Source organism: Giraffa tippelskirchi, chromosome 9 (genome assembly GCF_054371585.1).
Source record: "Giraffa tippelskirchi isolate mGirTip1 chromosome 9, T2T-mGirTip1v1.2.pri, whole genome shotgun sequence".
NCBI lineage: Eukaryota > Metazoa > Chordata > Mammalia > Artiodactyla > Giraffidae > Giraffa > Giraffa tippelskirchi.
This window is the reverse complement of record NC_137283.1, coordinates 16,759,229-16,772,378: the sequence shown is the minus strand read 5'-3', so window position 1 is coordinate 16,772,378 and position 13,150 is coordinate 16,759,229. Positions and strand designations below refer to the sequence as shown.

General features: G+C 42.6%; 1 protein-coding gene and 1 long non-coding RNA gene across 37 annotated transcripts in view; both read right to left on the bottom strand.

Moving 5' to 3' along the window:
- Window positions 1-13,150, bottom strand: part of SRGAP3 (SLIT-ROBO Rho GTPase activating protein 3) — a 324,141-nt gene that overhangs the window by 194,744 nt on the left and 116,247 nt on the right. The gene's annotated exons all lie outside the window — the stretch shown is intronic.
- On the bottom strand, window positions 262-7,386 carry LOC145520747 (uncharacterized). The gene is made up of 2 exons (XR_014064782.1): window positions 6,254-7,386; window positions 262-1,252 (listed from the first exon to the last, which is right to left on the bottom strand). It is a non-coding gene; the product is annotated as an uncharacterized LOC145520747 (long non-coding RNA).

Genomic DNA, 13,150 nt, shown 5'->3' with positions numbered 1-13,150 from the left:
GTTTGATGGAAAAAGTTAAACTGTTCCTCTGTTAAAATGGTCTGGCTCTCCAGAAAAGACGTTAGGGCATCCTGGTTGGCACTAAAACATGAAGCTAAAGGTCGTTTTCAGACCATCTAGTCATTGATGAAGGAACGATTTGAAGTGGTACAGGGAAAATATTACTTATTTTAATAGTTATATGGCCTTTGCATTAGATTTTTAAAAATCTTAATTGTGGTAAAATAGACATTAACATAAAATTTACCACCTTAACCATGCTTTGTTTTTGTTTTTAGTTACCTTCACTGTCTAGCAACAATGCTCACTTTTCCTTTGTAGAAATATGTAATGTGGCCCTTTAAAATAATTTCTACGGAATGGATCTATTTAAAGAAAAACACGCAGAAAATAAAAAGGTGATACAGATACGGAAAATTCACAAAGGCAAAACACAAAAAACGTACATTTCTCCAACTAGTCCAACGCTCTCATTTTAAGATAGGAAAAGTGCACCCAGAAAGGGCAAAGGAGCTGCTAAAAAGATCACACAACTAGTTAGGTGAAGAAAGACGACAAGAACCACGTCTTCTAATTCCTGCTTCTGTGTTTTTCACTCTGCACTGAGTCTCCTTTAAAGAAGGAAGATAAAACAATGTGTTCTCTTCTAGAATACACCTTTCCAAAGTTTCTGCCCTCCCTCCAAAAGGTACATTTCAGAGAACCCACCAGGTTCTTTGTCATTCATGAAAGAAAAAAGCCACTTTCCCTTTACAATCAACCTCACTGATGGTTTTTCTGAGTAGAGAGGGGATCGAGTGTGCTGACCTGGAAAGGACGCAAATCCTCTTGAAATCTGCCACCTCTGAATTCATCACTCTGCTAACATCAGATGCCAAAGCTAGAAAGGAAAGTTGGCATTTTGATGCCAGCATCTGCCTTCAGCTGTTCCATGGGGCATGCCTGTCAAAGAGGTAGCCTATTTATTTTCTAAACTAAAATGTACAAGCAGAGTTGGTTTAAAATCCTTCTTGATAAGAACTGTGAAGCAGGAAACTGACTACCGTTGCCGTTAAATATGTCTGGAACTTCAGGCTCCCTCCTTAATTTCTCCGGGACTCAGTTTAGCCAGTTTCAAATACAGAAAATCATCCTTGTTTATCTCAATATTGTTTCAATAGCCACTAAATGCTTTTCGAGATGACTTCAGAGTTAACATAAGGTTTCCTCAGACATAGTGTCTCATTTAATCTGTATCAGTTCAGTTCAGTCACTCAGTCGAGTCCGACTCTTTGCAACCCCATGGACTGCAGCAAGCCAGGCTTTCCTGTCCATCACCAACTCCCGGAGCTTGCTCAAACTCACATCCATCGAGTCGGTGATGCCATCTAACCATCTCATCCTCTGTCATCCCCTTCTCCTCCTGCCTTCAATCTATCCCAGCATCAGGGTCTTTCCCAGTGAGTCAGTTCTTCGCATCAAGTAGCCACAGTATCAGAGCTTCAGCTTCAGGATCAGTCCTTCCAATGAATATTCAGGACTGATTTCCTTTAGGATGGACTGGTTGGATCTCCTTGCAGTCCAAGGGACTCTCAAGAGTCTTCTCCAACACCACAGTTCAAATTAATCTGTATGATTGTTATTATTTAATGGATGGGAAGACAATATCCAAAAGTGGCCATGTAACTTGTTCACGGTTGTGAGTCAAATCCAGATCCTATGTCCCTAGACCACCCATTTAAAAAGTTTAGAAGTATATCACCAACATTTCCCAAAGCATGTTTTTCTGAATCCCTATTGATTAACAGATAGATAGAGTTACTAGTTATTATTTTTTAAAAGAGTTATTTTTTTATTTTAATAACTAGTTATTTTTAAAATAACATTGTACTAAAAGTGTTAAGGGCTTCTTTGCTGTCATATGACTTTCATATGAATAATAAACCTCCAAGAGGGAGCAAAGTATGAAGCATTTCTAAAAGTGATTTGTCAAATTACCAATTCTGTCAAATTTCTCTCTCTAAAACCTAATGTTCTATAGGACATTTTGGGAAATGTGTTGCCATCCTACTGTATTCTTAATTCTATCATTATTTTCATTAGGTTATCTGTTGCTTTATGGAAACTGCTAACCTCTCTACTCCATGTTAATATACAGAAAACAGGCTTTCTATAAGACCTTTCAGTCCAATAATAACTAGACTGATCAAAGTCTATCCATTGACTCCACAAGGCAAAACTTAGAATGACAAAGCTTTCTATCATCATATTTGACTACATCCAGATATTTTCAGAGAAGTTGAGCGTTGTGTGTATGTCTGTGCAGTCTAACTGCATGTCTCAAGCAACCAATATATATTTAATATTTATCGTGCCTTTTATCTGTGTTCAATTGTCTTTCTGTAGGCCCACTGAGTCAAGGAAGACATCTTCCTCTTCTGAGGCTGCTCAATTTCCACACACAGAGATAAGAGGATTGGGGTAATAAGAAAGGAATACATTTTTAATAATTTTTGAATAAGGGGCCCCACATTTTTATTTTGTAACAGGCCCTGTAAATTATGCAGCCAGTTCTGAACATCCAGTGTTTAAATGTAAGCTCCGTGAATGGAAAGACCATATCTGTCTACTCCCTAGCATGTAGCATTGTGCCCAGCACAAGAAATGGGCAAAATATGCACGTACTGGATGAACAGGTGCAAGGAAAGGGCTGCAGAGAGGAGAGACCTGGTCCTCCTTCCCAACCAGGCATAGGAACCCCTCCCCTTGAATTTTGAAGGGCATTGTAAAAGGATCAGTCATTGAGTGAAAATGAAAATTCATACACAGACAAGCTGGAGGAATAGGCCAGCACATGAAATTAAAATCCAGCCTGTACGAAAGCAAGCAAGCAAAAGACAGGAAGCAGCCAGACACACTGTCCTCTCCCGAGATAATGGGACATTTTCCACCACTTTTCCAGGCGACAGACACTATCAGAGAAGAACACTAACCTGAATGTGATGCATTTTCCTTCCAGTCCCCATCCAATATCTGTTCCCCCTTCCTTTCCTTTCTAAGCCAGCTATCTCCGATCCCCAGCACCTCTCAGCTACTAAAAGCCTGAAAGGTTTAATCTCCAAGAAGGATGCTCCAGGGCTCTGTTATCAGAGTTACTTAATTCTGCATTTGCCATGGGCTTAATCATCTACATCAGACCACACTCTCGTGACTCATGCACACATACCCGCTTTCTGGGAGCTGAAAGTTGTTCTCACTTCATCAGCACCTCAGAAGCATTAATAAAGTGCAAATGTGCAGCGGCAAAGGCAGGGGATGGGAGGGGTTCAGTTTTGTGTTTTTGCTTCCCAGTAGTACTGATGTTCTAGCTAGCAACAGTCACTGAAATTAAAAAAAAAATTCATGGCATTTCACCCCAACCACCAACTGAAAGGTATTCATTTTCTCAAGTTTCCTTCCTTATGCATCCTATATCATTGCCATGACAATAAAATCTTTTACATGTTGCTACAATATTGCATAGGCCCATAGAATGTTAGGTCTATGAATCAAGGTAAATTTGAAGTGGTCAAACAGGAGATGGCAAGAATGAACATAGACATTTCAGGAATCAGTGAACTAAAATGGACTGGAATAGGTGAATTTAATTCAGGTGACCATTATATCTACTATTGCGGGTAAGAATCCCTTAGAAGAAATGGAGTAGACCTCATAGTGAACAAAAGAGTTCAAAATGCAGTACTTGGTTCAATATCAAAAATGACAGAATAGGCAAATCAATATCAATATCATCAATTCAATATCACAGTAATCAAAGTCTACACCCCAACCACTAATGCCTAAGAAGGTGAAGTTGAACGGCTCTATGATGACCTACAAGACCTTCTAGAACTAACACCAAAAAAAAGATGTCCTTTTCATCATAGGGGACTGGAATGCAAAAGTAGGAAGTCAAGAGATACCTGAAGTAACAGGCAAACATCCTCTTCCAATAACACAAGAGATGACTCTACACATGGACATCACCAGATGGTCAATACCAAAAACAGATGATTATATTCTTTGCCGCCGAAGACAGAGAAGCTCTATACAGTCAGCAAAAACAAGAATGGGAGCTGACTGTGGCTCAGATCATGAATTCCTTATTGCAAAATCCAGACTCATATTGAAGAAAGTAGGGAAAACCACTAGAACATTCAGGTATGACCTAAATCAAATCCCTTATAATTATACAGTGGAAGTGACAAATAGAGTCAAGGGATTAGATCTGATAGACAGAGTGCCTGAAGAACTGTGGACAGAAGTTTGTGACATTGTACAGGAGGCAGTGATCAAGACCATCCCCAAGAAAAAGAAATGCAAAAAGGCAAAATGGTTGTCTGATGAGGCCTTACAAATAGCTGAGAAAAGAAGAGAAGCTAAAGACAAAGGAGAAAAGGAAAGATATGCCCATCTGAAGGCAGAGTTCCAAAGAATAGCAAGGAGAGATAAGCCTTCCTCAGTGACCAATGCAAAGAAATAAATGAAAACAATAGAATCAGAAAGACTAGAGATCTCTTCAAGAAAATTAGAGATATCCAGTGAACACTTCATGCAAAGACAGACACAATAAAGGAGAGAAACAGTATGGACCTAACAGAAGCAGAAGATATTAAGAAGAGGTGGCAAGAATACACAGAAGAACTGTACAAAAAAGATCTTCATGACCCAGATAACCATGGTGGTGTGATCACTCACCTAGAACCAGTCATCCTGGAATCAGAAGTCAAGTGGGCCTTAGGAAGCATCACTACAAAAAAAGCTAGTGGAGGTGATGCAATTCCAGCTGAGCTATTTCAAGTCCAAAAAGATGATGCTGTTAAAGTGCTGTACTCAATATACCAGCAAATTTGAAAAACTCTGCAGTGGCCACAAGACTGGAAAAGGTCAGTTTTCATTTCAATCCGAAAGAAGGGCAATGCCAAAGAATGTTCAAACTACTGCACAATTGTACTCATCTCACACATTAGCAAAATAATGCTCAAGATTCTCCAACCAAGGCTTCAACAGTCTGTGAACTGAGAACTTCCAGACATACAAGCTGGATTTAGAAAAGGCAGAGGAATCAGAGATCAAATTGCCAACATCCGTTGGATCATAGAAAAAGTAATATAGTTCTAGAAAAACATCTACTTCTGCTTTACTGACTATGCTAAAGCCTTTGACTGTGTGGATCACAACAAACTATGGAAAATTCTTCAAGAGATGGGAATATCAGACCACCTGACCTGCCTCCTGAGAAACCTGTATGCAGGTCAAGAAGCAATAGTTAGAATCAGACATGGAACAATGGACTGGTTCCAAACTGGGAAAGGAATATGTCAAGGCTGTACACTGTCACCCTGCTTATTTAACTTGTATGCAGAGTACATCATGTGAAATGCCGGACTGGATGAAGCACAAGCTGGAATCAAGATTGCCAGGAGAAATATCAATAACCACAGATATGCAGATGATACCCTTAAGGCAGAAAGTGAAGAAGAACTGAAGGGCCTCTTGATGAAAGTGAAAGAGGAGAGTGAAAAAGCTGGCTTAAAATTTAACATTCAAAAAATGAGGATCATGGCATCCAGTTCCATCACTGCATGGCAAATAGATGGAGAAACAATGGAAACAGTGAGAGACTTTATTTTGGGGGGCTCCAAAATCACTGCAGATGGTGACTGCAGTCACAAAATTAAAAGATGCTTGCTCCTTGGAAGAAAGCTATGACCAATCTAGTCAGCATATTAAAAACCAGAGATATCACTTTCCTGATAAAGGTCCATTTAGTCAAACCTATGGTTTTTGCAGTAGTCATATATGGATGTCAGATTTGGACTATAAAGAAGGCTGAACACTGAAGAATTGATGCTTTTGAACTGTGGTGTTGGAGAAGACTCTTGAGAGTCCCTTGGACTGCAGGAGATCAAACCAGTCCATCCTAAATGAAATCAGTCCTGAATATTCATTGGAAGGGCTGATGCTGAAATTCTGATACTTTGGCCACCTGATGCCAAGAACTGATTCACTGGGAAAGACCCTGATGCTGGGAAAGATTGAAGGCAAGAGGAAAAGGGGATGACCAAGGATGAGATGGTTAGATGGTATCATCGACTTGACTGACATGAGTCTGAGTAGGTTCCAGGAGTTGGTGATGGACATGGAGGCCTGGAGTGCTACAGTCTGTGGGGTCGCAAAGAGTCAAACATGACTGAGCGACTGAACTGAACTGAACTGAAACTTCTCCAATCACTCTGACACATACTAACCTTTAAAACCAGTTGTACCAAGTAAGTACACAATGGTACTTACTAAGCAGTTCACAACTGCCCTTTGAGGTAATCAGCTGCCAATGGTCTAGAAATGCATCAACAGAGGCCATGAAGCAGGGGAGGGATGAGCATGCAGGTACCTCTTTCAAGTCACTTCCAAAAACTGGACCACCCCTCCCCTTGACAGCCAGCCAAGACTGGCCCAGATAGATATATTCCCTAAACAGGCAGACACCATCTTGTTAACTTAAAATTGGTTTCCCAACAGGAAGACTCAGTAACAGCAGACCAAACATGAAGGACAGTGGCAGGAGACAACCATGCCCCACACTTCTCCTCAACCACCACCTCTAACTCTCACAAATCAGACTGGAAGACTTCCAAGGCCCTGAGTGAGGAAAAGGGAGAGAGGTCCTCTGATGTCCATTGGTGGTTGAACCAGCACTGAAGCTCAGGTGATGGAAAAGCCCAGAAGCCAAGGCAGATGTTCGGCCAAATTAAGTGGCTCCAGGAGAAAATGAAAGCTTGCCTGCCGAGACATCTGGTGTCCATTAACCTCCTAAGCAGAGCTGCAGCAGAGCCATCTGCTGGAATAGACTCTCTGGAGGCAAGGAGCCTCCCCCACTTCTGTGTGCCTGCTCCCAGCAGAGGCCTGGCCTTAAGAAGAGAGAGAAGGACCCTGGTCCGTTTGATTCCTTCAAAACTTGGGGGCCAACAAAGACAATGGTCAAGAGACATCCTATGAGGCTGCAGTCATAGGATGTGATGCTTGCCATCAGGCAAAGTAAACTGACATCGAGGAGAGCTTATTCACTATCAAGTGTCTGTGATACTCAAGGAGACACTGTACAAAGCATGAGTTCTACTGGAGAAATGTAATTTCTAAGTGGTGCAATTGATCAATACAGAGAGAGGAAAGAAACTAACATCTAATGAGGACCCACCATGGGCCAGGCAATGGGCTAGGCATTTCCACATACATTTATTTCGTTTAATCCTTACAACTCTACACCCTAGATGTTATTATTTGCATTTTACAAATGACAAGACTGGTATTCAAACTCACCTCTCCTAAACTTTGAGGAAAACTTCAATATTTCTTTTGCTAGACGACTGTGCCACAATTAAGTCAGTTTCATTGGTTGGGAGGTTGGGTGGGAGGGATGGGGGAAGGACTATAACAAAAGCTATTTGTGGGACTATAACAAAAGATTATGCATGGATGAGGTTTGCTGCCTTTGATGCTTTTGAAGATGACCAGACTGAGGCTTGAAATGTATCCATGGAAACAGCTACGGGTAGGAGCGGAGGCCAAATGAGTTCACCCTTGAGGCAGTTGGGCTGGGAACTCTGGAGACTTTTCCTTGATGCAAAGAGAGAGCAGTGTCAGCTCCCACTTCATCTTCCAGGCTTTGCCTCCCCTGTCCCCACAGCTGGACCACTGGAAGGCACAGTCTCCTCGCAAGACACCAGCCAATCCAGATACCAGGTTTTCTGTAAAGCCAAGCCTTGATCACCTCAGAGCCCCCAGTTCCAGGGGGCCGAAATCCCTCACAGGGAGGCCTGAGAGCAAGCTGCCACTCTGGCTTGTGCTAGTCTGCCCTGCTCCTCTAACAAAGACCTGAGCCCCACCCATGAACTCTTGTCTGGAACAGAGGATTTTACGACACCTACTCAGACCTCCATACAGAAACTACCTGCCTCACCTTGAGTCCCTGTCTATATTCCTGCCTTAGTTCTGTCCAGCCCCTAGGAACCCTTCCTTCTGTGGGAACACCCAAACTGACAGTTGACCTGATTCTCCACTGAGTACACAGGCCTTGGGCTTGCCTTCACTACCTAGACCTTATTGTTTCTTCTGCATCCACTTCCCACACCAGGATGGTGGTACCATCCCCAGCTCTCCGCAGGGTTGGCAGCCCAAAGTACTCAGCTGAGCCCATCTCCAGATGTACTCTAGGCCTCTCCAAAGGTCACGGTCTCTTTTGGGAGAAAACCAACCCCAGCAACAGGTCGCTGTATGGATATAAGTTCGGCCATCTTCACAATTTACAACTCTGCAGGCCATTCCAATTTCCATGCTCGCTGTGATATCAACTGAGGCTTTTGATATGACTGCATAGCAGGTCAGGTTCTCTCTCTGCTCAATCCTGCTTCCTTCGCTCCTATACAGATGTGGATCCTAAGAGCAATCCTCAGAAAGCTTACTGCACAGAAGTCTCCGACTCAAAGTCTGTTTCCCAGAGAACCTAGCCTCATAAAGACATTTTGCCTTCTTTAAACTCGAGAGCACCATGCCCCATGCCTTTCCCAGCTTGTCTCTGCAGCTGCAGTCTGTCCCTATACTGCAACAATCACCCACTCTCCCAAGCTCATCAAAATCACCTTGGGCACTGAACCTGGATTCTGGTCCTAATTCTGCCATATACTTGCTGGGCCCCTTAGGGAATTACTTAACCTCTCTGGTCCAGTTTCCTATCTATAAATTAATAAATGAACATAAAGGCAGTTATTCTTACAGCTCATAGCAATTTTTAATTATTCATTTAATTATTCATTCATGTATTAAAAATTGATCACATGTTTTCACTCCTCAGATCCCAGGCTGGATGTCACTTCCTCTAGGAAGCCCTCTCAAACCCCAAAGCTGAGATATATAGTTCTTCTGTTTTCTTGCAGCCCCTGATCTTACCTTTCCTGTACTTTTTACCCCTTAAATTGTAGTTACCTACTTTATGATTTTCCCTCCATTGGACCATGAGTTCCATGAGGGCAGGAAAGGTATTTATTCACTTTTATATCTTCCATGCCTAGTTCAGGGCCTGGCCCACAGTAAGAGTATAAAGATATTTATAAATTAACTAATTCAGTCATTAAGCTAGGGGCTGCCGGAAAAGCAAAGACAATATCCTGTGTCCACATGGCCCTTCACAGTGTGCAAATTGCTGTCATACCCAGGTCTCATTAGGTCCTTGTAACAACCCGGTGGGTTAGGCAGGGCTGGAACAGTATTCCCAATCTGTAGATGAAGATGCAGAGCCCAGCATGTCCAAACTGACTTACACCCTGCTGGAGCTGCGCCTCTTGACTGCTCGGCAGTGTCTCCCTTCTATCCCTCTCCCCCACAAAAGCACAACGTGGTGGATTTCCCTCATCTGGAGACCACCATCCTAACAATGAGTGAAGGAAGCCAGGAAGCATCCCAGACCCTTGGAAACTATGAAAATTTAGGCCTCAAGGCAGAAGAGCACATGTGACAAAAATCCATGTGACACTCAGGAAAGCTGGTGACGGCAGAGTGCTTGCCACAGGAGTGGAGCTTGGATGGCTGGCCTCTCAACTCTGGACTAAGCATTAGTACAAGAAGCACCCCAGGGATGCTGGTGTGGGGGTTCTCACCCCACTCCCCCATCCCCCAGGCCTGAGCTAGCTGTGCCTTTTCTCCCACTGGCTTCGCCTCTGAACTTAACTCTCTCTGTGGAACACTCACTGTCTCAACTGCCTCAATAAACTATCAGCTGGGAGATAAAATGAGGAAAGAGGGAGGGGCATGCACACAAAAGCTCTCTTGCAGCTGCAAAATAGAAATTCTTTTCTCCTTTGCCCCATAGGGGAAAAGAATTCTACACCCAAACATGGTACCAAACGAATCTTAACTCTCCCTGCAGACTTTTTATTTTTTTAAGTCCTAAATAAATGCATGATTTTTCCCTAAAGAAACTGTGATAATACAATTAGCGATACACAGAGGCTTTAGCTGGGAAATCACTGGCCATCCCCACACCCCGACCCCGGCCTCTGCAGGAGTCAGGCTTTGAAAAGAAGAAATCTATTGTCGCTGGGAAACACTGAGCTGAATCACCAATCCCAGCAGAGTGGCGACACTGAAACCTCTCTTTGTGGGGGGAACTGGGAGGCTGCACGTTAATGGCTGGATGTTATTTGCAGCAACGCGGAGCCAGTTCTTCTCTCAGCCTGTTTAAGCTTCCATGGGCCATAAACATTGATCACCATTTAGAGTGCAGAACCTTTGTGATGTAAATCACTTGTCTTCCTGGAGCTCTGGGAGAGACGCTCCTTTCAGACCCCAACCAATCATGGGAGGAACACACAGGGAACTGCTGTTTGACATCTGAAAATAGGTGGCAAACTAGACCAGAGCTATCCAATCAAAAAATCTGAAGCAAGCCACAGTGTCATCTTAAGTTTTCTAGTAGCCATATGAACAAATAAAGAGGTGGGAGGGGGACAAGATAGGTGAGGGGATTGAGAGGTAAAAACTACTAAGTATAAAATAAATTACAAGGATATAAGTATAGCACAGGGAATACAGTCACTATTTTAAAACTTTATAAGGATAACTATCCATAAATATAGTGCTTACCATGTTATACACTTGAAACTAACATAATACTGTAAGTCAATTACATTTTTACTTTAAAAACAATAAAAAAAGGTAAAATTAAATAATATACTTTGCTTAATGAAGAAGGAAAAGGCAGTATATCCAAAATATTACGTTAATACATAATCAATATAAAAAGTTATTACTGAGATATTTCCCACTCTCCTTATTCTATACTAAGTATTTTGCCTTCACAGCATGTCACGATTCAGACTAACGGCATTTCAAAGCTCAGTAGTCACATGTGGCTGGTGGCTACCGGATTGGACAGTATAGGTCTGAAGTTTGCAGAATATATCTAATTTGATCTTTACAACAAGCCCCCTGAAGTAGATATTAGCATCCTCGTTTCATAGATGAGAGAATTGGAGCTCAGAAAGAATGAACAGTTGGCCTATGGTATATGCATACAACAGAATATTACTCAGCCTTAAAAAAAGAAGGGAATTTTGACAAACACTATAACATGGATGAATCTTGAGGACATTACACGAAGTGGAATAAGCTATCACAAAAAGACAAGCACTGTATGATTCTACTTATATGAGGTCCCAAGAGCAGTTAGACAAAGAGACAGAAGTTGAATGGTGGTTGCCAGGGTCTATGGGGGGGTCATTTGTTTGGGGTTTATTGTTTTAATGCAAACTGATGGGAAGATGAAAAAAAGCTCTGGAAGTGGACGGTGATGATGGTTGCACAATAATATGGATGTATTTAATGCTACCAAACTGTATACTTGGTCAACTAAGACTCCAAAAGCCAAGGGGCCCCTCTCCCGCCCCCCCAAAAAAACAGTTTAAATGACCAATTTCTTGTTATATTTTACCACAATTTTTAAAATCAGCTATAAAAAGAAAAGAGGTGCTGTGCTAAACTATGAGCATTATCACATCTCTCCCTTATAACAAACCCACTCATAAAGTAGATGGGTTATTATTGCCAAATTACTGATGGGGAAGTCAAGACTGAAATACATTAAGCAAATAGTTCAAGGTGCTATGGCTAGTGAGTGATGGAACCAGGATTTGAACTCAGGGAGTCTGATTCTCAAGCCTGTGGTTTTAAATATGACATCCTTCACAACATCCTCTCTGATGGTACCCAAATAGAAACAGAAATATAAATAATCCAGGAAGGAAATGGAAATGACATTCGTCACAATCTATTCTCAGCATATAACAGTCACAAATCCTCCTTTGAAACATAAACTTGATTGTGCCACTTGCTTTCTCCATACTGACTTGCAGTAAAACCCAAGTTCTTTATTCCCAGCCCCCAGGCCCTGCAGGATTATGGTCCTTTGTTGTCTCTCCCCCTTGGCTCATCGTGTGCCTGCCACTCACCTCCTTCATCTTTCTTAAACCTGCCAATGCCCAGGGCCTTGGCACATGCTATTCTGCTCTCCTGGAAGGCACTTCCTCTGGCATTTGTACGGCCAGTTCCTCTCTACATTCAGGTCTTTAGCCCTTTGGTTTTCTTTGTCCCCTGACCCTAAACTAGGATGCTTACTCCCCCAGGGCCCAGCACCTCCATCCTCCCATTCTCTTCATTTACCTTCATAGCATCTACCATTGCTTGAAATTATAATGTGTGCTTAAATCAAAGAACAAATGTGTTTCATTGCTGTCTGCCCCAATCCTGTTGAAAGACAACGGCAAGAGGACAAGAGCTTGGCTCTGTTTACTGCTGTATCCCTGGTCCCTAAAGTTGTCCCTGGTACATTGCAGACACTTAATGACCATCTGCTGAATGAATGAATGGATTCATTGAGTGCTTGGTCAATCCTCACATGGAGTGACCTGCCACCCTGGTCCACCAGGGAGTAAAGGAGTTCCCAGGACAGGAGACTTTCAGTCCTGGATCTCAGATACTCAGATCCAGAGGTTAAGGAATGGGAGCTCTAACCAAATTATCTTTGAGTTCCTTTCTGGCAACCTGATTTTATAACCCCATGGTTTCTGTTGCTTAAAGGCCCATGCCTAAAGGGTGGCAACACAGAAAGATTACGCATTGAGCATAGACTCGGTTTAAACCTCAAACTTGGTTTGAGATGTGCCACATACTGTCCCTGGGCAACCTCCCTGCGACTGAATTATTTCATCTTTAAAACAGAGTATATAATCCAGCTCAGGGGTCTCTCGTGAAAATAGATCACCTATGTGTCATGGATTGGGCTCCCTGGGAAGCAAACTCTGAGACTGAGATCATCATGCAGGAGTTTTTTAGGATATGTTCTTCTTTTCAAAACCTGTGACAGGAAGGGGAAGGAAGTGGAATTGGGCAGAGTGAGAAGCTGGGCCACAGTGCAGTCTCAGTGAAGACACTGAAGCTGAGGAGGCTCTTCAGGTTGTCCCAGGAAGGAACCTAGGGCTGGGAACAGGCCACATGCAGCTTCCTTCTTCAGAGGCAATTCTCAAAGAAGGCTGAGAATTGGCTAACCATCCTGGAGGGACCGGGGGATAAGTCCTTCAGT